This window comes from Pteropus medius, unplaced genomic scaffold, assembly GCF_902729225.1.
Source record: "Pteropus medius unplaced genomic scaffold, Ma_sr-lr_union100, whole genome shotgun sequence".
Classification (NCBI taxonomy): domain Eukaryota; kingdom Metazoa; phylum Chordata; class Mammalia; order Chiroptera; family Pteropodidae; genus Pteropus; species Pteropus medius.
Genome location: NW_024342644.1, coordinates 5,635,239 through 5,660,675, shown reverse-complemented (window position 1 = coordinate 5,660,675; position 25,437 = coordinate 5,635,239). Strand labels below are relative to the sequence as shown.

General features: G+C 37.7%; 1 protein-coding gene and 1 pseudogene across 11 annotated transcripts in view; both read right to left on the bottom strand.

Moving 5' to 3' along the window:
* Window positions 1-25,437, bottom strand: part of ATXN1 (ataxin 1) — a 363,244-nt gene that overhangs the window by 192,693 nt on the left and 145,114 nt on the right. The window lies entirely within an intron of this gene.
* Window positions 24,611-24,729, bottom strand: LOC120605633 (uncharacterized; annotated as a pseudogene).

The window sequence follows — 25,437 nt, the reverse complement described above, 5'->3', positions numbered from 1 at the left end:
GGCTGGCCAAGTTACGGCACATGATCGCAAACAACTGGGGACTCTGCTTAGAAAGAGGACTCCACCTCTAGGCTTCCCCACCTCCCAGGGCCCTTGTCTGCAGATCGGCACACCCCTCGGAACACAAGAATGGATCTGTGATCTTCACCGAATATACTTGAGGGTTTAAAATCTGGAGTGTAGCTACAATCTTTGAGACTCTCCCTGATCACAGCTAGCGGATCCAGGTATGTGTTTCCTTCTATGGATCTGTGAACCTACCTCTGGGGTGCTAAGGTCAGTGTCATCTAGAGACAGCAGGTGTTTTCCAAGCATATTACATGTTCTGACACTAAGGAAAAGATAACGGGAATCAAGAGAGAGTGAAAATCTAAGATGAGATTTTCATCTGAAAATCTTGGAGTGAGCCAAGAGTTGCAAACACCAAGTTCTGAGCAGAACCGACAATGAAGGGTTTCCTTTTTGCCTGCAGCCCGAATCTAAAATACTAATAAGGGAGAATCACTGGAAAGCATTACCATTATTTTTAGCTTTTCTAAGGGAGGGAGGAGTTTTTAAAAGGGCAAAATGGAAAGGAATTTAGGGCAAGGGTGTGTGCGGTGGAGGGAGAAGATTAGGAAAAATGGGGCCAGATAAGCAGCTTCTTCCTCCTTTCTTGATAGATGGCTATAGCCCAAACAACATCAAGGACTTCAGGTCCAGATATCTGAAGACAAAGAAGTTGTTGGAAGGAAATCATTTTTCTATTAGCATAGCAAATATGCACTTCATGTTGTGGGATTTATTACCTTCCAAACATAGCAGATGAGGCCACTCACAGAAGCTTTCTTGGAAAAGAGTTTGATAATTCTGGTTGGATTTAAATGCTGTTTTAACTTTCATAGACCCCAATGAAACACTGTCTTTGGATCTATACAGATCGTGAATGTTCCAGATTAATAGGCGATGAATGAATTCCTCTTAAATGATCTTACAGTTTTAAAATAGCAAGGTGGAGTCCAGTGGCTTCTGAGGAGACCATCATATGGACCAAGAACACAATGTTTTGACAGAGGATTTCTTTTTTATTCTTCCTCTTTCTTTCTTTTTTCTTTTCTTTTTCTTTTTTGGCAATAGATAGTAAAAAGTTTCCTTAATGAGCTGCAAAAGCCAAGGCATGTATTCCTCAATTCAGGAGCCTGGTAATTGCTGGAACCACAAGCTCAAATGCCATCTAGTTCAAACGGATGCTTATAAAACCCAAACCACTTCATCACAACCTATTTGTCTGCTAGAATTTTTAAAAGCAAGTTTGCAAAATATTCAAGTAATCAGTCTTGTGGCATGACTGACACAGGCCAAGAGCTAACAAAGGAACACTAGAATTAGTTTCTCAATTCCAAAATAGGACCTCAAGGAGTTTGTGCTTTAGGAGACGAGTCACTGTGTTTTGTTTAATGGAACTAAATTTGTGCCCATTTAAATCGTGAGCAGGTGGCACTTGGTAGCAAAGAAAGCCCTGAAAATATTCACATTTAGTGAATGCAGTTGTATGTATAATTAGCTGAGATTTATTTTAAAGTACTCTAATCTTTTGTGCTCTTTTCTACAATTCAAACTGCTGAGGAATAGCGAGCAGCTTTTGAATTTATTATGAAAGCACAGCCATTGTATTATCTGTTAAAAAATAAAAACGGAAAAGATGTCCAAAAGTGTCTAATAGTAGAAATATATTAGGATCAGACCAAAGGAAAGGGCTTGCTTGCTTCCAGAGGAACGAGTTTGTTGTTGGGGAGAAATGAGTGAGCTAAACGATAGTGTTCAGTAGGAGAGGAGATGGGAAGAATCAAAGGTACACATTTTAGAGGTATAAACTTTTTTCTTAATTTTTTTATGGAAAATTTCAAACATGTACAAAAGATTTGCAATAGAGCACCAGCTGTTCATCGCCCAGCATCTATAATGATCAACTCATGGCCGATCGTATGTCTTCAAGCAAATCCCAGAAATATAATTTCATCCCTAAATATTTCAGTATGAGGCATAGAATTTTTAAGGTCCCTCATTTTTCCAAGGTCCCGAGAAGTCACATGCCCTGGGGCCGTGCTGTCAGACAGTGATGCTGGAATCCTGGTCCTCTCACTTGAGGCTGAGCACGCACGCCCTCCTCGACACCCACCCCCGCAACCGAAATAGCATTAGCACAGAACACAAGCATTATACTGGCTGGAAATCAGAAAATCTTAAATTTTCATTTCAGCTTTGCCATTTTTCTGAGCCTTAATTGTCCCAACTATTAAGTACAGACATGAAATTGCCACTCTGAGATACAATTACTTATGACATACTTAATACAAAAAGAGTTGACTTTTACCTTATAACAGGTATTTTTAATGTACTTTCATGGAGTTTGGGAGAAGGTGTTAGACACTATAAAGTCTAGAAAACTGTGAGGTGCGGTCTCTTATGTTAAGGAGTTGGGGGTATACATAATTATCATGTAACTGTACCCTGAGAGCATTTCCATGACAAGTTTATTTTTCACATATAAAATACAACCCAATAGTTCAACATGTTAAAGTGGAAAGTTCTATGAAAACAAATATTTCATATAATGTAAATCACATTTCCCAAAGAGGAAAGAAGTGGGCCCTCTCCCTGGGAAAGTTTAGTATCTTTCAAAGTACAGGCAAGCCCAAAAAAAGTGAAAAGAAAAAAGGAACATTTCCTTCTCTTTGTCATGGACTTGCCAAATACCTAACTGAAGCAGACTTACACTAGAACACCAAATATTCTCAAGAAAGTGTCCAAGCCTGGGAAAAAAATAACTAAAGGGAGGGTTTTGTGTACATGAGTGAAATATACTGCTCAATTACACCCTTTTACCTTCTAAAACACACATAACAGTACAGTATTAGGGGAGAACATTTAAGAAACCCCACTCGAAGTCAACCCCAAAACTTGAGACTAGGCTTTAAATGCACTTGTTTTCAAAAGCCAAACCACAGGAAATCTTGTCATTTTTAACATACTCTGGCAACAAATGCATACCATGTGTCACTTCACCATAAAACCCAAACTGTGAGCCAAGTGTCATAGACAAACAGTTGGATGTGGGAAAATGGCCTACCCGCCTGTATTAGTTTCCTGGGGCTGCTATAGCAAATTACCACAGACTGGGTGGCTTAAACAGCAGAAATGTATTGTCTCACAGTTCTAGAGGCTAGAAGTCCAAGACCAGGGTGTTAGCAGAGAGGGCTGTGAGGGAAAGATCTGTTCCCCGCCTCCTAGCTTCTGGTGGTTTGGCAGCAATCTTTGGCCTTCACTGGCTTGTGGAAGCTTAACTTCAGTCATAACATGACATTCTCCCAGCATCTCTGTCTTGTCCAAATTTCCTCTTTTTATAAGGACACCAGTCATATTGGATTGGGGCTCATCTTAACTTGATCTGCAAAGACCCTATTTACAAATAAGGTCACATTCACAGATAGTGAGGGTTAGGACTTCAACATCTTTTGGGAGGACACAATTCGACACATAACACTGCTTCATATTCCCCTAACTTAAGAGAGGTAAGTGAGGGAACCTGAGGCAGCTCCTATAGCAGTTGTGGTCCCCAGTATGTGGCACCTATGCCCTTGGTTGTCCACTGGTACTTACAGGGAGCATTCAAGAACAGGCACACCATACCTAGGGATATATCCTAGGAAATCATCTCTTGGCTTCATTGTGATATCAGGATCCATTTACAGTGCCTTCCCTCCTGCACACATGGCTCTGTGGCTACCATACGATCTACATGTCAACTTGGCCCCTTTTAACCTCAGAATAGGAGAGAAGTCAATCACAGCCTTCTGCCAATTCTGCTTCCTCTTCTACATATTCACCCCAACTTTCTCCCTCTTCCTTTTATTTCTTATACATTTGGGGCAAGCTGAGAGGTATCTCAGAAAATGAAATGGAAATATATTTTGACCTATTTCTATGGCCGGCATAATTATTAGACTATGAGGGAAACCACAATAATTATTATTGAATATGCTCTTTTGCAGTTTTAAAGATGTCTTTCAAGCATGACAGATGCAGAATATAATTATTCAATAACTCTAATAGATAGTAAACATGTCATTATTCCCAATTTATAGAGGAGGAAACTAAAGCTTAAAAAGATTAAGTAATTCAGCCACAGACACACAGCTAGTTAATCATAGAACCAAAATATGAAGGTATCTATTCCGGTACCAGGTTCTATATTTTTATAAAACACATAATGTGACATAGTCTATATTAAATTATAGAAAAGGACTGAAAGTTTTTTCTTGACTATAAGCATTATAGTAGCAATAATAAAATCTTATGTTTATATTCCACATTTTAAAAAATTTTTTTAAACATTTTGACTTTAAATTTTATTTATCCTTATAAAACTGGGTGAGTTATTCTTAGGCCCATTTTATAGATGATAAATTAAGTTAAAGGTTATATAATTTGCCTAAACAAACCAGTAAGTTGACAGTGAAGCTGGACCACAAATCCGTACATTCTAATTCAAAACATGGTATGATCTTATAAAGAGAATAATTCAATACAACATCCTTGGAGACACATAAAACTAGAAAGAAAATAATGTAAATTAAGGATAAAAAAATTAGATAAATTCCATATACTTTACTGCAGGAAGAAGTGGCACACGTATGTGTCACAGATCCCTACACTGTGACAGAGGCCAATCTAGATGACCTCTGATGTCTCTTACGATGTATAAAAGGCTATTCTAAGAAAGTCACACAAGACTCATTACTGGTAAAGGTGGAGAATATACTTTCTAGTTCATTACAGACCCCAAGATTCCCTTTGGTCTTTCACAACCCGAATTCATGAGAGAAGACTTCCAGAAGAAGTGGAATCTGAGCTAACTCTAGAAGATTAAACAGCTTTAGAAAAGAAAGGTAACAAACACATTTTCAAAAAAGGTCCGCAGACCACTGTGGTTAGAGGAGTGTGCCTAGGGAGGTGACAGTGGGAGATGAGGTGGAGAAGGAAGGTGGAGGTCATGTTATGGAGGGCCTGAAAGGCCTTGCTGAGTAACTGAGATGATTCTGTAGACTTTGAAGGGTCTTCAAAGGTTTTGAGCAAGAGAATGATCTCATCAGATGCACCCTGTCCATTGCCACTAAGTGAATGACTGCCAAATCAACAAGTTCAGCCCTGAATTCTCTTTCAAGATTCACATACGTTTATCAGAATGCCTCCTGGGAATTTCTACATGGTTGTCCTGTTGGCACTTCCAGCTGGGCTTGTTAGATCTCTACAGCCTCTTATAGATCTAATGGTCTGTGATTCTAGCAAAAGTTGCAGGTCTGAAAAAATCTGACATTTCTCTTGGGGAGACTGAAAATAAACATGGATCAAAGAAGTCATATTCAAGAGGCAGAGCAAAAAGAGTAATGTCTTTAAGTTGGAAAAAAATTCATGCTAGTCATTTCTGACTGTGCCCAGGTTCTTAACTACGTATCATATCTGAGCGCATACAAGAACGTGCACATGTGCATATACGGTGAGAGTACTGAGGAGGTATTGCTAAAGTACTCTCCGAGGACACATGCTCGAAATGACAGGCCAGGTTGCCTTTCTTGCAACTCATGACTGCTACCTTGTACCTGGAGAGGTTGGCTCTAGAAACAACAATTAAAATACAGAAAAAGACTCCTGAATTACTAAATATTTTAAGCATTCTATGTCCTTGAACCCAAAACAACTCATGCTCATCTCTCTAACCAATTCGCTCTATTTCTAACAAGCAAGTAGCCCTTGAATTCTTATGAGGCTATATAGTAAGGTGTTTTCCCCAAAGACAGGTTGAAGAACCTCTGAAATACCCTTTAACAGGAGTTAATGTGTTTTCCTGTTAAACTTTCCCTCTGCTTCTTCAAAAGAAACAATATTGTGAAAACCCTTACTTTAGCAGAGGAGAAATGGCATATTAATTCGTGGAATGTATTTTGAATAAGTGCAGTTCAGAAGGTAGAGAAATTTCTCTTCTTTCTTTTCTGGACATCGCTTCCAAAAGCAAAAATTAAGACTGTGAGTGGGTTGTCACTCCACTCCCTAAATTTGTAAAAGATACATTTTTCACAAGCCTCACCCCATTGGCCCATGCCCAACATTCATCTTGGCTGTGACAGAAACCACTGTTCTCTACAATCCAGTCTTGACTGGAGGATCTGGTCAGAATGTTGTCACCTTTATGTCTCTACCTGGTGGTCCATACCAGTGCTGTTCAACTGCACTCTAAGCTTCCACGTCTGCTGAACTTGCACTCGTGCTCAGCACAGCACCTTGATCATATACTGAATTCTCACTGAGAACAACTTGGCCTGGACTCTTCTAACAGTATGGCCATGTATATTCTGGATGATAACATTAAATCATTAAAACTATAGAGAGCAAAATGGTTTCGACTTCAGAAATGTTGCCATTGACATCTAGGATTTGTGTTTCTTGGCCAACTGGCAGTGCCAAGACATGCAGTAAATGAAACTGTAGTTTGAGTCTGATAATATACTTGAACCTACTGACTTAAACTACAGTAGCCGAGCATACATTCCAAATATTGTATGACTCAAAGGCTATTTTGATGGTCTTATTAAAAATCCATAACAAATCCATCATAAAATCCACAATACTCTAATTTTTTCCTTATAAACACTTATCGCCCCAAAACTCGCTCAAGTATATCTTACTCCTCTTTCTGTTTAGGAAACCCTGGATCTTCATGGCAGTTTTCCTTGGCCTCCCAAGTGAGGGTCACGTGCCATCCTGATGCTTTCCCTCAAATACTACTTGTCTCATAGTACTTGTATTAAAATTGAAGAGTTACTTTTTCACCTACTATAGTATAATGCCTATAAAGGAGACCATGGAGTAGCAAACATTTCCCTTTTGTCCACATTAGTACCTTCGGTACTCAGCACCCTACTTGGCACACAGTGGAACTTCAAAAAATAATAGTTGACTGACTGACTGATAATAAACCCATGGTTCTGAATAACTGCTCTCTACTCATCTACACTATGATAGATTCAACTGTCTCTTACTTCATTCGGTACTGACCAGGGCCCTCAATGGCCCACAGCCACAGTTACTGCCAGTGGCCATCTTAACTAGGAGAGTATCATCACCCTAAAATGAGACAATGAGCTTCCTCTGTTTGAAGTCATCAGAAGCTAAAAGCTTTTATAACTTTCTCCTTTGACAGAGCCAGGAGGCTTGAAAGAATCTTAAAACAGGGAAAGCTTTGAAAGAGAGTATAGATAGGTAAAGTCTAAAGCATTTGGGGCTGGGAACAATTATCCCTCTGCACATAAACTATTTCTTTGGGAGAGGGCAGCACTGTGAGTCAAAATTTTCACTGAGTTCTAGGTTAGTGCCCCTTAAGTAAGAAGATATCTTTTATGAAACTGATGCTTGCACAGTAAATTATAAATAGATTAGGGTACGTGTATGCCATGACTCACGATAGTTTAAGATAATTTAATCAAGGGTCAAAAATAATTTGACAGAAAATGGTCAAATTCACATGAGAATAATCTATTATTAATAGTAAAACAAGTGAATCATGGAAAAGATGATCCTGGCAAAACAATAGCTGGTGTTTAAGTCTATTGAGAAGTTTTTCCCTGAAAATCTACTCTGCGCTTGGCACTTGTCCAGAATTTGTGGGGATTATGGAAGAAATCATTGCCATAGTTCTGGGCTCATTCCTCCCACCACTCCCTATGCCACACCCCACAGACACTGCCACCATGTTTCCAAAATGCAAATGCAATCGTGCTCTCCCTGTCTACAGCCACCACTATTGTAACCATATTCCAAGCATGACAAACAAGACCCTGCTCAATCCCAGGCCTGGGACTCAGCCATACTCTCTTAATTCACACTTCTCTGGGTTTAAGACTCCTTGACTCACTCCTTCAAGCCTGGGCCTTTGAAAATGCTATCCTTCTCTGCATAGAAGCACTTCCCTTGCACATTTTGTCAGCTTAGTCTTCATAGCTCATCTCTCTGAGAAGTCTTTTCTATAAACACTACTTCGTCTCTAGCTCTGATGTAATACTCTTTACAAGTTTCCCCTTCACCCTCTGCATATCAGGCTCGTGGCACTCGATGCATGGAATTCTTCCTTCCTTCCCTCTGTCCTGCTTCCTCTGGTCCATCTATGAACACAGTTACTGAGAAACTGCTCTCTGCAAGGCCCTGTGCTAGGTGCTCTGTGGGCCACATCTCTAATGAATCCACACAAAATCCCTGAATTGTAGGCATGACTTACAGATGAGAAACTAGGCTCAGAAAGATTCAGGAACTTGGTCACATTCACATAGCTGGTAAGTGGCAGAGCCAGATGCTTCCGCGTCAAGATTTTGCTCTTTCCTCCTCAACACACCGCCTGATAAGAAGACTTGCCTGAGATGCCTGCCCAGAGTCCAGTGGTTCCTGCAATGTGGAAATCACATGCAGGGTTTTGACATGAGAACAGCTGGTGCAAGCCAGAGGAGTGTGTGTCCAGAATCAGCGCAGGAGAGGGAAAGTGGTCACATCCTTGCTTCCCAGGGCTTTCTCTTTTGTATTTATCATATAGATGACTGTGCAGTGAGTCTCAAACTCCACCCATCGGTTTCTATCATTTTTGAAGTCGGCCTAAATTCCTTTTGTTTTTAACCACAAGGCACCAATTCTGTATGTTAGATGTTTCCAACAGGCATCAAAGCCTCAGTTGTTATTGTTTTTTGTTTTGTTTTCTAGTTCTGCTAATGCAAGGAACAGCCTGTCCTAGTATTTATTAGTAAAGTAATGTCAAGTTCGGGGTTAGCACATAAAATACCTCTCTGGTTTCTTTGCAAGAGATCAAAACACTTTTTTTTTATGGCAACATCAAAAAGAATCAGCATGTAAATATGTTTCAGTGGGCATTCTTTTCCCCTTCAGTGATTTCTCAATATTTGTAACTCTTTTAGTCTGTTTTGCTTACAAATGGTAAAATATTCCACTATTTTTTCTAAGCCTTTTCTGAGAGGCTATCATATTTGCTGACAATTTAGTGTTTTGTGCTATTCTTTTAGTAATAATATTCTGGGGAAAAATAATACCCTAGAAATATTTATCACATGGCTCGATTCTGGAGCACAGTGAGGAAAGCAATGCATATTTTACTCCTTTCTTTTCATCCTTTTTCTCCCTCTTTTTTTCCTTTCCTCTTTTAGCAAAAGCCTTTACTTAATCCTCATGGCACTACATATTCCTATAGCTTCTTAGTCTTTTCACCTGACTGGCAAAAGAAAAATGGCATGAGATTAAAGTCTAGTTGCTGCCTTCTTCTTTCATAGCATGGACTTTCCACTAACAAACTCCCATCAGTGCCGGTGAGGAAAATCAGTCTACTACTTTATCACTGCAGAGAGTATGCTTTATATCTCTGTAAACGATTCTGTCACATCCAACATTCCAAAATGCTTTCTGCTCATTATTAAACCCTGTAAGAGCAAATGGACATTAAATATGCTCAATCCTAAAGGTGGCCTCACTGTAAATGGGAAAACATGAGAAGCACTCCATTAAAGTTAAAAATTACACAAAGCTGTCCATCGTCATCTGTGTTATTTAACACTGTTGTGGTGAAATTAAGCAATTTGATATTATGTAAGAGAAAGAAACAAGGGGTATAAAAATTGGAAAAGAGATGGTAAAATTATCATTACTTGCATATGCTATGACTGCAATTCTGAGTGAGTCAGCTGAACAACTATTTTAGACAATCAGAGAATTCTACAGGTGATTAACAAAAGTAATATGCAACAATCAATGGCTTTCCTAAAAGACAATCAGTAAAAATACATCCTATTTTTTAACAGCAACAAAAATATAAAATATCTAGAGAGAAATTGATGAGAAACATGCAAGGTCTATGAAAAGAAAAATTTTAAGCACTATTGAAGGACAGAGAAGAAGATATGAACAACTGGAAAACTCTGCGTTGTCCCTGAATAGGAAGTCACTGTCAAGAAAGAGAATAATTCTTCCCAAATTAATCTATAAACTCGATACATTGTCAAGAAATACCATTAGGAAGCTAATCTTGAAGTTCATATGGAAAAATAAATAGGAGAGACTAGCCATAAAAATGATGCCAAAGTAAATAAGGAAAGATTAGCATACCAGATATTAAAAATATCATAAAGCTCCAGAAATTAAATCAGTATGCACTGGTATATGAATAAAAAGTGAGATCAGTAGAAAAGAAATAAAGCCAAATACATACTGAATTCAGGGTACGATAAAGTTGACACTGCAATTTAGTGGGAGAAAGAACTTTCAATAACAGAATGGCCTCCTGGAAAAAATTAAGTTAGATCCCTAGTTCACATTCTACACCAAAATAAATTCGAGTGACCAAATATTTAAACGTAAAAACAATGAAAACATAAAAATACTAGGAAGAACCATGAAAGCATGATGCTAAGTGGAAGAAACCAGTCATATCAGACTACATACTGTATGATTCCTTTTATGTGAAATATCCAGTATAGGCAAATCCATAGAAAAAGAAGGCTTATTAGTGGTTACCAAGGGGCTGGGGGATCGAGGGAATGGGGAGTGGCTGTAAATCAGGGTATAGGGTTTCTTTTGGGGATGATGAAAATATTCTGAAATTAGATTGTGGCAATGGCTGTACAACTCTGTAAATATACTAAAACCACTAAACTGTACATATTAAAGTGGCGAATTTTATGGTAAGTGAATTATATCTCAATAAAGCTATGATTGAAAAAGTACTAAGCAAAAATATAAGATAATTTTTAAACATTTAAGTTTAAGTGGAGAAGGTGTAAGTATATCAGAAAGTTAAAAGCAAAAAAAAAGACCAATATATAAGACTACATAATTTTAAAAACAAATCCACCATGAAAGAAATAAAAGAAACCAAAAGTAAACAAAAAAAAATTTGGTGTGTTTTTTTAAATTTATTGATTTTAATTAGTTTCAAGTATATAGTACATTGGTTAGACATTTATATCATTTATAAAATGATTCTCCTAATTGCTTCTTCTATCCTCTTATTTTCCACCTAGCCAATATATTAATGCTGACTGCATTCCCTATACCATGCTCTCCAGCCCCGTGATCATTTATCAACTACTAATTTGTACTTCTTTAACCCTTCACCCCATTTTTCCACCCTCGCAACCCCCACTCCCCTCTGTCCGTCACCAAATTGTCCACTATATTTGTGAGTCTGTTTTTTATTATAAACAAACAAAATTTTTAAAATACAAGACAAAAGGACTAATTTTCTCAAGCTACTAAGTGTTCCTAAAAATCAATTCACTGGAAAAAGCAAAAACCTAATAAAAAATGGGCAATGAAAGTGAATATACATTTCTTAGAAAAGAAAATAAAAATGGCCTTTAACATGTCAAGAGATATTCAATCATCACTGTAATAAGCAAAATTCATATTAATCAAGCTACTAAAAGAGAGCAGGCTTCACCTCTTAGGTTGGCCAAGATCATGAAGTTTAACAGCACTATCTGTCAGTACAGGCACTCACGTACAGTGTTAGTGGGAGCGTGCATTAGTACAAATGCCAAATCACAGGACAATTTGGCAAGGTTGATCAAAATTAAAACTGCACATTCTTTTTGATCCAACAATTCCACTTCAGTAATTTCTCCTCCAGAGATCCTCCTGACATATAAAATGCTATTCATAGAAAGAAAGTAATTCATTGAAGCATCATTCATAGAAGCAAATGGCTAGAAACCACCAAAAGTCCACCATCGTGGGACTGAATAAATTATGGCAAAACCATGTAAGGTAATACCATTTAGATACTAGGAAGAATAAACCTGCTTTCTATGTTCTGACAAGAAAGGTTTTCCAGGATATATGGTTAGGCATAACAGTGTGGATAGTGTAAACATTATGTTTAAAAAAACATATTTTTGCTTATATATTTATAAAATATCCCTAAACCGACCCTAAAGAAAATGATAACAGAGCTTACCTCTATTAGCTAACTGGTGTGACTTGGGAGCAGAAATTAAGAGACTCATTTTTCCTTATTCATTTATTGTACCTTTTGTACGTTTAGTGATTTAAACCAAATTAGTTAATTCTTTTAGTTAAAAGAAAGAAAACAAAAACAGATATAGCAGGGACACTGAAATATGAAGTGAACAAAATATGTGGTCTAATTTTGGGTAGCTTTTTGGTTATTTTTAATACAGAAATATTTTAAGAAAAAAATAGTATGTTTTAAAACCCCTCACAAGTGAATAGCCAAGGGACTGACTCTACTTTTGTAAAACAGATGCATTCAGCTAAGCTTCCTATACACGGGCCTTTGGTAAGAACACCACCCTCCCCTACACACACACACGCACGCACGCACGCATTCACGCACACACACCTCCAGAGTGGGCAGGACTACCTCCAAGACCAAGTGGATAATTCAGTCTTCATAAGTCATTCAAATATGGCCTCTGCTACAGCTGGAGATGTGCCAACTACAAAGGTTTATTTCGATTTATCCTCAGGACACAAAGAAAAAGACCAATTTTGCCTATTTTTACCTAACTGAACTGTCACACCTTCTACTGGCCATCAGTTAAATTTGGAACAAAATAACTGTAAAAATGTCTTGATCAATACTGTAGTGAATTAATCAGACATTCCCTTAAGAGTGTGTTCTAGGTTGGGGATGGGGGTGAGGTTGAAAAGGTGTAAAGACAGAAGAGAAGAGACCTCCTTGTGAGTCTGGCTCCTCTCTAACCATCTTCTAGAGGAGTCCTGGGTGATCAGGACTGGGTCATCAAAAGTAAAGGATCACAGACTCTAAAAAGGTTTCATTTTAACCCTCTCACAGAGATTATAGCATATCTATGTGTTTGTCACCTCTTCTATCAAGCGGAACTTTTTGGAGTCTGTTTAAGGCACAACTCTATCATTACAAAAGAGCTGGCAAGGCTTACCTTTCTCCCTTTATGACCTTCCTAGTCATTACGGCCCACTTTCTATTGTCCACCTGACAGGTAGCTGAAATTCACAGGTAATCCCCAACTTCATTTTTGTCAAAAATTTCAACCTCCTCTCTTCTTGTATATGACAAAATAGCATCTTTCATGCTCCCATCTCTTATGTTCGCAGAAAAGAGAATGAGAGCGAGCAATTGGTGTGGTTTGTACAAAACATAGATAAACTGCAGAAAAAAAATCAAAAGAATTTTAGGAAACATTCTACAAAACTCAGGCATCCTACTCAACTAGTCTCCAAAGTTTCCTCTGAATTCCTGATGCCTTGGATATCTGCTATGTAGTACATCTGATACCAGGGATCAGACTCACTTGTACATCTAAGACTATTGGATGGGAAATGCACAGAATTGAAGGGAAAAGGAGCAGTAGAAAAATTGATGTCTGGGTTCCTCAAGATTTCCCAAAAGCAAGAGGAATAAATGTTCCTCAATAGAAGGTGGGAGATGGTAAATTTTGAAGAAACTAGAAAAGTTTAGAATAGGTCCCATGGGAAATGTGACAGTGCGTCTACTATGGAAGAAGTAACAAGGACCTGTCTCAAACTGAATAGCAAGAATCCACATTAGAACCCATAAATTGGATTTCAGGACCTCTGATAGCTGCGTTAAGTGGTGGAGATCACCCCAGGCTGTTTGGAAGGGACTGTATGACACTCAACTCACTGGAAAGCACAGTGAAACTTAAAAACTAGGAAACTTGGGCTGGTTAGGGAGACGGTGAACTTGCAGGATATAGACAGGCCAGGGCTCATGGTGAGGAATGGCTAGGTTCAGCAAAAGGAAGAAAACACAGGGGGCCAGGAGGCTGTGACCAGAGTGGGCAACTGCAGAGTTGCTGAGATTTAGAAAGGTCCAAAGGATGTTGGTTCAAGCTGACAAAGAGGTCGTAGGTGTGGCAGTGTTTGTGGGTGACTGAAGTGAAGGACAGATGGTAATCTTAAGGTAAGGAGACTGACCAACTGGAGAGCAGAGAGTTAGAAGAGTCACGTTGACTGAGCACCAGCCAGTGCCAGGCTTCCATGATGCCACCTCACTCAGAGAGGAAAATAGTTCATAATCATTTTGTCAAGGGGGGACACAAATGCCTGCTTCAGGTCCAAGGGCATATGATGAAGAGTCTTTGAACCATGCTCCTTACTTTTCACAATCAAATCAGAGGGAGGCTCATGAATAAAAAGAGAATCTTCTGAGAGATGAAAAGGTGCATGACCTGGGTCATATTATTATGTGGGAGGGAACAGAAAGGGCTGTGATTAAGAGTAAGACAGAGGTGGGTTCAAATCCCCACTCCTCCAGCTTCCCAGCTGAATGACTCCAGGCTTTGTGGAGTCTCTCTAAACCTCAGCCATCACATCTATCTGTAAAGTGAGGCTTCTCTGAGAAATGCTGAAACACATCCATGACACGCAGAGGAGAGTCTGGTCGTTAGTGATTTAGTAAAAGTTAACTGATGTTCTTACTCTCTACATTCTCAAGTAAAATTATTTTTAGGAGAGTGAGATGGGTAAGAAGAGAGTAGTGCAACAAACTAGTGTATGAAAAGGAAAATTGTTTACTCTCATAATTTGTAACTGCTTAAAAGCTACATAGAGAAATGAGAAAATGTCCACACGAAAGCCTATACAGGAATGTTCATAGCAACATTACTCATAATATCGAAAAAAGTAGAAACAACTCAAATGTCCATCAACTCACAAATGGATAAACAAAATGTGGATACCCATACAATGAAATATCATTCACTCGTAGCATGGAATGAGTACTGATACATGCTACATTGTGGATGGGCCTCGAAAACATTATACTAAGTGAAAGAAATCAGGCACAAATGTCCACATATTGTATGGTTCCATTCATATGGAGTATCTAGAATAGTCAAATTTAGACATAGAGAAAAGAGTTAGTGGATGCCAGAAACTGAGGGTGAAGTGTTGGGAGAAAATGGGAAGTGACTGCTAATGAGTATGTACAGGGTTTCTTTTTGGGGTGGTAAAAATGTTCTAAAATTTATTGTGGTGATATTTACACAACCCTGCGAATATATAAAGCACTGACTGTACATTTTTTAAAAAAATAGCTGTATGGTCCTTAATGATTCCTGCTTCTGATCTCCTGAATAAAGAACATTCATCTTCCCTGAGTGAGAGGTCCTAATGGGCTGAGCATATGAAATGTAGAATTCCAGCAGTTCCTCTACTTATGAATATCAGAAGATACTGATCTTCTTCCTCTGGAGACATTCTCCGGTGGGTGCCAGGGAGGTTATTTCTCTTCTTCTTTCTATCTGCTTCTTTTTGTCTTAGTTACTGCAGTCTGTTTCCCCACAAGCACAGTGGTTAAAAATCAATCTCTGCTTGATCTTCACAGACAAAAGCTATAAATTGGATGGCCTTTCATATCCAGTTTAAAGCTTATGAAAAATACTGCGGAGGTGCCCTGGAGCATTGGTTTTTGGTTTCTCCGCATCATGAGGACTGGGTCCCTAAAAGCAATGCTTCCTCCAAACTACTTCACTTAAGAGACAACATCGTTTCTTTAGGGAACAAATTACAAGGAGAAAATATTAAAAACCATTCCCCACGGCCCATTTAATGTTTGATTTATCTGACAAACATGCCAATAATTGCCTAAAACTGAACCTCATAATATTACTGGTTCCAGGAAATCAACCGTTTCATAAAAGTCAACAGTGCTTTTAAGAGAATACTGAAGTTAAAAAAAAAAAAGAATGCCAATTTATTCATTTGCAAAAATATTAATAATAATAAATATTAATAATAAGTATTATTACTTCCACATGACTCTGAAGGTCTGAGTAATGCTGGCTTTTGATGACAAAAAAAAAAAAAAACTGCCTTTACTGTTTGAACATTCCAGGAATCAAATATAAAAATTTCTCAAAGGATTTCTATATAAACCATTTTAATACATAGGGTTAATAAAGTCTCTTTAATGTTAATAAAATCTTTTCATATTTTTCAGCTCAAATATTCAACACAGAAGACACAAAACAAATGATAAAGCATCATGTTTTGCAACAGGTTACTCTGGTCAACAGTGTGTCAGCTATAAAATATAAACTTCTACTGAGGCAAGCACATCCAAGACTGTAAAGCAGCCCACTGGGCCCTATCTCCATGAACGGGTGCCAACCCTGTTTGGTGTGAATAATCTACAAATGAATCTAAGCTCTATCAGAGTGGGTAACTGCATGACTCTAGCTGGCAAGCGGGTAGAGGAGGTCTCTAGAAAGAGAGAAAAAAGATTTTTCATGACATTGGAACTTAAGAGCAGATTATATTAGATTTAAGTTGAATAATAAGAATAAAGCTTTTGTGAATCTCTAGATATCTAGAAATCTGTAAACTTGAGCTAGTCGTAGAACATAAATCTATTAAACAGTGGTTTATATTCTACACTCAACATTTCACGTTTTTGCCTCCAGATATAAGAAGTATAGTGCCCTATTCTCCTTTTGTTTGGATGAGGTTAAAAATTCAGATGGTACCATGTTTCTAGTGGGGTCTTAAAGAGGTAGCTTCAACAGTTCCCCCTTGATTAATGATTTCTGGTGGCATTTTAGAACTCTGTATTCCCCCTAAATACTCTCTCGCAGTATTGGAGTAACTTCTAGCTACTCTTGGAACATTATAAGTAGTGTACTTATGGGAAAATATAAATTGTCTTTTATATGTTTTGACAGTCGACGCTCATTATGAACCGGAGAATATTTAATTATAATGCCTCACTTTTATGTAGTGCTCTACAGTTCATAAAGTGCTTTCTTTCACACTCATGTAGGCTTCTTTGTATTCAACCACAGTTTCACAGTTCAATTTCTATAAAACTCTTTCAAAGGTATTAGTCAATTACTGAACAGGTGATCTAGAATCCATGCAAACAATTTTGAGGAAAGTGACTACAGACTGCAGATGGAAAAAGACCAACACACCGCAATTCTTCCCAAAGTTTTGATAGTAAAAAAAAAAATAAAATAAAAAAATAAAAGCCATGGAAAAATAGAACAAAATACATAAACTTAAAACCAAAAGGAAATGTTTTTTGCATGGGCTGCAGTACCATTTTAAACAGAAAGGAAAGATCATTAAATATGACTACTACTCATTTAATTTTAACTACACTAGTATCAAAATCTGAGCCTGCAAGTGTAAATCAGAATAACAGCTGAACTGAAACAGTTTCTTACCATTGCAGGGTACATGTGCAAGGGGGGAACAAAGTATTCTTTTTAATATGGAAACACATCACCCTGACAATCTATGACAAGCTTGCATAGTCCTAGGCATTCTATTTCTACCTCCTAACAGAACAGCATCGGTAACATTTGTGATCATAGTCTGTCAGCTGCTCTGCTAACAGCAGAAATTTTTACTTGTATATGGATAGTTAGTTCCCTAAGGAGAGTCTCTAAGACCAGGGTTTCACCTTTTTGCTTTACAATATGAAGGCTGCAAGAACATTTTAAGTGCACACATTACATATATGCAGATTTAAAATAAACAAGGTATGTAATCTGCATATTGGCTCCATGGAGGAAATAACTGATTCATGAGATATTTGTGAAAGCCAATACAAAATCCATAAATTATGTCTCTGTGTCGACAAACTATAAAATGCTCAGAACTTTTATGTTAACATGGTATTTAGCTTCAATGTGTTGGATTTCTCCTTACGTGTGTGGAACACACACACAAAAGAGAATTATAAACTTCAGAGTTCTTTAACCTTTACAAACCAACACAGTAATTACATTACAAGTTTATCTGACAACCCAGAGTAATATGAGAAAAGAATTTTTTTTCCCTCACTTCCGTTAAAGAGTTTTCATTTTTTCCCACAATTTATAGACTGCCTGCTCAAAAGATTTTCATAGCCATGAATCCTACTAAAGATAAATTGGGAGATAAAATAAAATCACCATTCCTATTCACAAGAATATTTGAAGCACCTCCAAAGGAAATGTTTCTCCAAACATATAGAGGGTATTAAATTTTAAGAGCGAGGCTATCATCAAAATGAAGGCAGAAAAGAGTAAACATAAGTTAACTTGACAAGTCCATACTGATAAAGCACAGATAAATGTTATCTCTGGGTGACAGGCCCAGGACAGAGAGTACTCAATTTACAAAGGAGCTGTGTACATGCAGTTCATTTCTAAGTCAGTATTTGGAACTCCAAACTCATTTTCTCTGAGAAACAATGTTATAAATACGGCTTGGTTTTGTAGGAACCAAACAAGAGCTAATAGAAAATTCTAGTACTGACAGCTCTCAAGCAAGTTGTCCCTGGGTTAAGCAGGGAACAACAGATGTGAAAATCAGGAAGTGGGGGCAGGGGGAGAAGAATGTTTCTTCTTCCTTACCTGAAACTTCCAAAGTTTTTTCTAGTATCTGCCTGCCTCTCTATATGCTCTTCCACCTCACCGCCATCTAAGTTCTTTAACCCAATCCCTGCAACAGTGCACCAAAATGATTTTATAGTTATCCCTCGACTCCTCTCCCCAGGGTGCAGGTGGGATGGAGGTAAAGGATGACATCAAACTCATGAAGGTATTCAGTTGTGGTAGAGGCTGGTTAGTGTTCAACAAACCAGCTTCCCTGTCCCCATTGACATACAGGTTGACATTTCCCAGCTTTACTTGCATTAGGTATGTCCATGTGACTAAATTCAGTCAAAGGGAACATGAAAAAGAGTGATGTATGCCACTTCCATTAACAAATCTCCAATGATATTATTCACTCTCTTTCCTCTCCCCAACTGCTGGGCAAATTGCTGCAGAAGTTCCTGAAGGTCTCCCAGTGACCCTAGAGAATGGCTGAGCTGTGAGATGGGAGGATGCTCAGCCTGGGAATCACCATTCCGTGGATACCTCCACCCCCTCTGTGGAACACTCAAAGTTAACTATAAGGACTGAAAAAGAAGCTTCTATCGCATTCCACCCCTGAGAGCTGGGGTTGTTTCTTACTGCAACATTCTTGTCCTCTGTGCTATTATCTCTGTGTTGCTTTTCATGAAATGTCCTTCATGTTCACCTAGTTGGCTGGTTTGTGTCCAAACCAAATGGCCAATACCACTGAGATTTTATAATGCTTTAGTTTTTCTAGCTTTTTCCCCCCTCCTTCACTATGGTCAGTATATTTAACACTGGAAAGCCCTCTTATTCCTCTTAATCTACTTGGGGAACTGGATAAGTAAACTTGTAAAATCATTAACCTTACTTTGAGTGTCATTCTAAGCTATCAGGGCTTTGGGTATTTCAGGGCCTCATCTACAGAGTCAAGTGCAAGATTTTTGGTCATTTTTCTCCTTTGTATGAAGACTTTTTCCGATTATTTCCAGATTTCATTAGTAGGTTAGGGTTGTAGGAGTATGTGTTCTGGGTAAGAAAACTAGGATTGTATAATTTTTATAACAAAATTCACAGAAGTGACATCACTTGAATTTTGTTAAAAGCAGCTTGCTCACTTCATTCTCTCATTTGTCCATCTATCCACCCATCCATCCATCCATCCATCCATCCACCCACCCATTCATCCAACCATCCATCCTTCCTTCCTTCCATCCAGTTTATTTTTAAGGGAAATGAAAGAAGAGAGACTAAATAAGGGACGATGAGACTGAAGAAGGGAAAGAATTTATAACAATTCCCTATTTCTTGCTCTGTAAATATCTCCCTTATTTCATTCTTGAGTTGTAATAGGGTGCAATAAAAAACTCCAAATTAAGATATAACTTTAAACAGATTTTGTCTAATCCTAAAACTTGGCTTTCTATGCTTGTTCCTTCCACAGCAATTTTCTGGTACTTTCCACTCTCATCTCTTTGTTGCATCTCTGAAAGGTCCATTAGGTTAATCATGCACTTCCTATATGGCATCATAAGAAATAAAAGAATTAACCTGTTTGATCCATGTGTACTATCTTTTTGACAAATCACAGCCTGATAGTAGGTTTCTTGATCTTTACGGAGCTCTGTTGAAGTTTCTGCCTGCCTTCACCTTGCAATTTTTTAAGAGAGTAAGTTCAAAATGGTTCCTTCATTTCAGCATATCGCTTCCACTTATGCCACCAAAAGAAAACAAAAGTACCCATTTTAGTAAATGCATTATACTCAAAAGCATCAGGCACTCTGAGAAGGGAGAAAAACTGACTGGCTTATGTGGGACTGTGGAAAGAGCCACTGGACATAGTAATTATTTTAAATGGAATGAACCATTGACGACAATTACAGTTTTGAAATATGTTCCCTATGAAAAAACACTGAAGTCAACATATTAGTCATAAAGGACATAAAAAGATTCTTTATCCTTCCAGTTTGAACATATGTGTTTCCACGGCAGGCCCATAAAGGGGGCCTAGTGGTCACTTCATAGAGTGTTCTGTCATTGCCAATGTATACTCTACAAAAGATGTTAATTTCTTTTTACATTCTGCACAAAACATCCATGCATATTATGAAACACACTGCCATTTAAACCACATTTTAAATATACTATAGGCAAGTCATATTTCATGAAGAGTTCTCATGTTAAGAAGATACCTGAAGATTAAGTTTACAGGCTGCAAAAGTTATACATAATGCTCAGTTCTGGACTAGACACAGAACCACCACGATTTCATGTTTTTAAGAATATCAAGCAACTCTCATTTACAGCTAACCATAAAAGGGGCTAACTTTCTCTTCAGTTGCCTATTGTCTATAAAATGTTTATTTATCTTAATCACCATTTGATATCAAAGAAGGGGTAAGATCAAAAACAAAATACAAACGACCCAATTAAAAAAATGGGCAGAGGATCTATATTGCCATTTTTCCAAAGAAGACATACAAATGGGCTAACAGGCACATGAAAAAAAAATGTTCAACATCACTAATTATTAGAGAAATGCACCTCAAAACCACAATGAGATATCACCTCACATCTGTTAGACTGGCTATTATGAAAACAAACAAACAAAAAACCCAAAAAACAAGTATTGGAGAGGATGTGGAGAAAAAGGAACCCACGTGCACTGCTGGTGAGAATGTAAACTGATGCAGGGACTATGAAAACAGTGTGGAGATTCCTCAAATAATTAAGAATAGAACTACCATAAATCCAGCTATTCCAGTTCTGGGTATTTATCTGAAGAATACAAAAACAGTAATTCAAAAAGGTATATGTACTCCTATGTTCATTGCAGCATTACTTACAATAGCCAAGATACGGAAACAGCCTAAGTGTTCATCTATGGATAAATGGATAAAACTTATTGGATACATATACAATGGAATACTACTCAGCCATGAAAAATGAAATTTTGTATTATGAAATATAGATAAAGTACCTTGAGAGTTCAGAGACAGACAGATGGTTTTTACCTAGTTCTGAAAAAAAAAAATACAGATGGACCTTAAAAGTATTATGCTGAGTGAAATAAGTCAGATGGAGAAAGACAAATATATGATTTCACTCATATATGGAATCTAAAAACAAAACAAACAAAAAAACAAAAGTAAACCTATAGATTCAGAGAACAGATTGGTGGTTACCAGAAGGAAACAGGGTTGGGGGAGTACAAAGGAGTGAAAAGGGTCAGTTGTGTGGTGAAAAACGGTAACTAGACTTTTGGTGGTGATCACTTTGTAGTGTATACAGATGTCAAAGTATAATGTTGAATAGCTAAAAATGATATGATGTTATATATCAATTTTACCTCAATTAGAAAGAAAAGAAGGGATAAGAACTCAATTGTTAAGAAACATAACTTAACGTGTTGACTGAGATAGAAATGGAGACCTTCAAAGAAGATATGGTTCATATATACAATGAAATATTACTTGGCTATAAGAAGAGATGAAACACTGCCATTTGTGACATGGATGGATCTTGAGATAATGATGCTAAGCAAAATAAACCTGACAGAAAAAGTTAAAAACCACATGATATCACTTACACATGGGATATAAATCTAAAAGCAACAAACAAACATGACAAACAAACAGAGACTCGTGGACGTGGACAATAGATTAGTGGTTATCAGAGGGTGGGGGAAGGGGAAAGGTTGATGGGGTAAAAGGGGTCAAATATGTGGTGACAGAAAGAAATCTAACTATGGGAGGTGAACATACAATGCAACATATATTTGACATACCGTTGAATTGTACACGTGAAACTTATTGGATTTTATTAATCAATGTTACCCTCCCCCCAAAATAAATAAATGCATACATACATACATACATACATACATACTTATATACATACAAAAAATAAATACGAATAAATAAATTAATAAGTGTAATTAGGGAAAAAAAGGACCTTCAATACATACATCTAATTACTGTCAGCAATAATCACATGTGTAAGTTCAAGTGTGCACAAGGTGAATACACCCACTCTTCTGCCCCTACCCTGATGTTACCCAAGCCTCAACACTAACTCCAATTGCACAGTTATAACTGCTGATAAAGACGTTACCCAGCTTCTTGCAGAGATAAAAAAAATGCTATCGAATTTGAACTAGAGGTAGAAATTTGTGAAATAACTAATGAAAGCAGGGTAATAAAAGTTACAGAAACTCTTTCCTAAAAAACAAAGAGAGATGGACGGACAAGCGCAAGAGAAGAGAATAATAACATAGCAAACCTGCCCAGAAAAGCATGAATTATGGGTATGACCAATGGGCAACATCATATAAAACAAGTCAAAAAAACAGTACCTGAAGATTAGGAGCTTGAAACTTAAGCACACATACTTATTTTTTCTATTTCTTTCTTTATAACATTTATTGTGCTTTTATAGTATTTTAATTTTCATGTTTGTGACCTTTGGGATCCATGGACCTCTAGCTTAGCATCCTTAAAGGAGTGTTTGTCTGCTTTTCCTAAGTAGAATGGTGATTTAAGAGAGGGTTTTTTTGGTGTGTGTGTGAGTAGAGTTCAAATAGTAGTAGGCTTGACATCTTTATCAAGCAGAAAGAAATGCTAACTTGAAAAATACTCTTAACACTATTCATGGCTGCTGTTAGGAACAGAGCAACCCCCTCCCTTCTTTTTATCTGAAGGACAGGGACCCCTTAGGTGGGTCTGCCCTGGTCATCTATAAACTCATGCAGTACAGCTTAAACCATGGGCTTTCCTGCTCCTTTCATTGTAGACAGACATTCTGTTTGTACTCTTTTTAATTCTCCTTCTTTACCTAGAATATATAACCTTCCACAGAGGCACTATATCTGCTGAATGAATGGTTTCAATTATGAACACCAGCTTCACCTCTCTTGTAAGCTTGACCCAGGAATCATTTTTGATTCCTTGTTCTTCATGCCCCACATCTATCAATCACTAAATTCTATGACTCTACCTCTTCAAATGCTTTTAGATATGTTGCCTCCTCTTCCTTTTCTGACTCCCCTCCTCTTCCACTTGAGACCTCAAATGAATAGGCTCTCATTAGCTATTTCTAACCCCTAACTCACCTACCTCCATCTCTCCCAACTCCAGCCACCCTGGATATCCTGTTGCCAATTTCACATACATACCATTTCACTGAGCTTGGGTGAGTGGAACAGGGATACGACTAAGCTCTGAGCTTCGACAAGAGCTTGTAACTATCACACATCACATAAGCTTCAAACTCCTCTGCCTGGTCTTAATGACTCTACTTCCTGTCTTCCCCACAGCTGTCCAACACTCTTTCATACCAATCTTCAGCACACATCACTCATCCAGACTCTCCATCATATCCCACATAGGCATCTGCAGCCCTTCCTTCTGCCTTTGTCCCTATTGTCCCTGCACCTAGAACGACCTCTCAGTTTGCTCCACCCATCATCTCTGCACCTCCTTTCAAGGGACAAATCAGGTTTTTCTTCTCATATGAAACTCTTCCTGACCACTCCAATCATCAGCCATCTTTCATTCCCCTCAGTGCACCCTCAGCCCAAAGTTGCCCCTACCATCGTAAATCCTTAGTTATATACTGTCAAGTATTGCTCTATAATGGCTTCTTGTGGACAAAGTGCCCTCAACTAGACTTTCTTAAAGATAATTTTAGGTTTACAGAGAGTTGCAAAAATAGTAGAGTTCCTTTGTATCCTTCACCCAGCTTCCCCTTATGTTAACATCTTACATAACCAAAGAACAACGATCAAAACTAGAAAATTAACCTTGGTCAGTACTACTAACAAAACTAAAGAATTTGTTAGGATTTCTCCTGGTTTTCCACTAATGCCCTTTTTCTGTTTTAAGATCCAATCTAGGATTTCATGTTGCATTTAGCTGTCGTGTCTCTCCAGTCTGTGGCAATTCCTTGGTCCTTTCTTATCTTTAAAGAACTTGACATTTTTGAAGGGTACTGGTCAGTTGTTTTCTAGAATGTCCTTTGATTTGGGTTTCTCTGATATTTTCTCTTGATGAGATTATACATTATTGGGAAGGCTACCACAGAGGTATGGTGTCCTTCTTAGTGTTTCACATGAAGGGGCACATGATGTCAACCTGTATCATTAGTGATGCTAATCTTTTTTCTTTTTTTTTCAAGGCGTACGGCACCTGGTCTTCCCAGGTGGTCTCCCATCCAAGTACTAACCAGGCCCGACCCTGCTTAGCTTCTGAGATCAGACGGGATCTAGCACGTTCAGGGTGGCATGGCTGTAATGATGCTAATCTTGATTACTTAGTTAAGGTGGTGTCTGCCAGGACTCTCCAGGTACGGTTACATTTTTCTCTTTGTAATTACTACACATTTGAGAGAGAGATACTTTGAAACTACAAATATCCTGTTCCTGCTTAAACTTTTGTCCACTAATTCTAGCACAACTTTCCTGTGGCAATTATTACTATGGGTGCTAATAACGTTTTTCTAGTTCTTTTATTGATTGATTGATTGATTGATTGATTGATTAATTATTTGAGTTCCTCTGTAAAGAAGTTGTCTATTTGGCCCCACTTATTTGTTTATTCAGTTATTTATTTATATCAGTATGGACCCACAAATATTTATTTTATTTTGAGGGTTACAGTCCAATATTTATTTCATTACTCAAGTTGTTCTAATCCTTAGCTAGATTTATATCACCTCAGAACAGATACGACCATGTCTCATACTTCTTATATATGGCCCCTCATATCTAAGACAATGATAAGCACATAGTAGGTATCTGACTGATTCATTAATTCACTCACTCATTCATTCATTCAACAAAATATGTTCAGGGCCTTTTCTTAGGTGCTAGAGTTATAACAAATAAAAAAATTCCTTTTTTTCAAATGATATATAGTCTAGTTAATAGAGACTTGTGTTTGTGTACAAATCTCTGACAAAAGCATTTGGAGAGTAAACTGATGGCTCAAATGGGAATGTAATA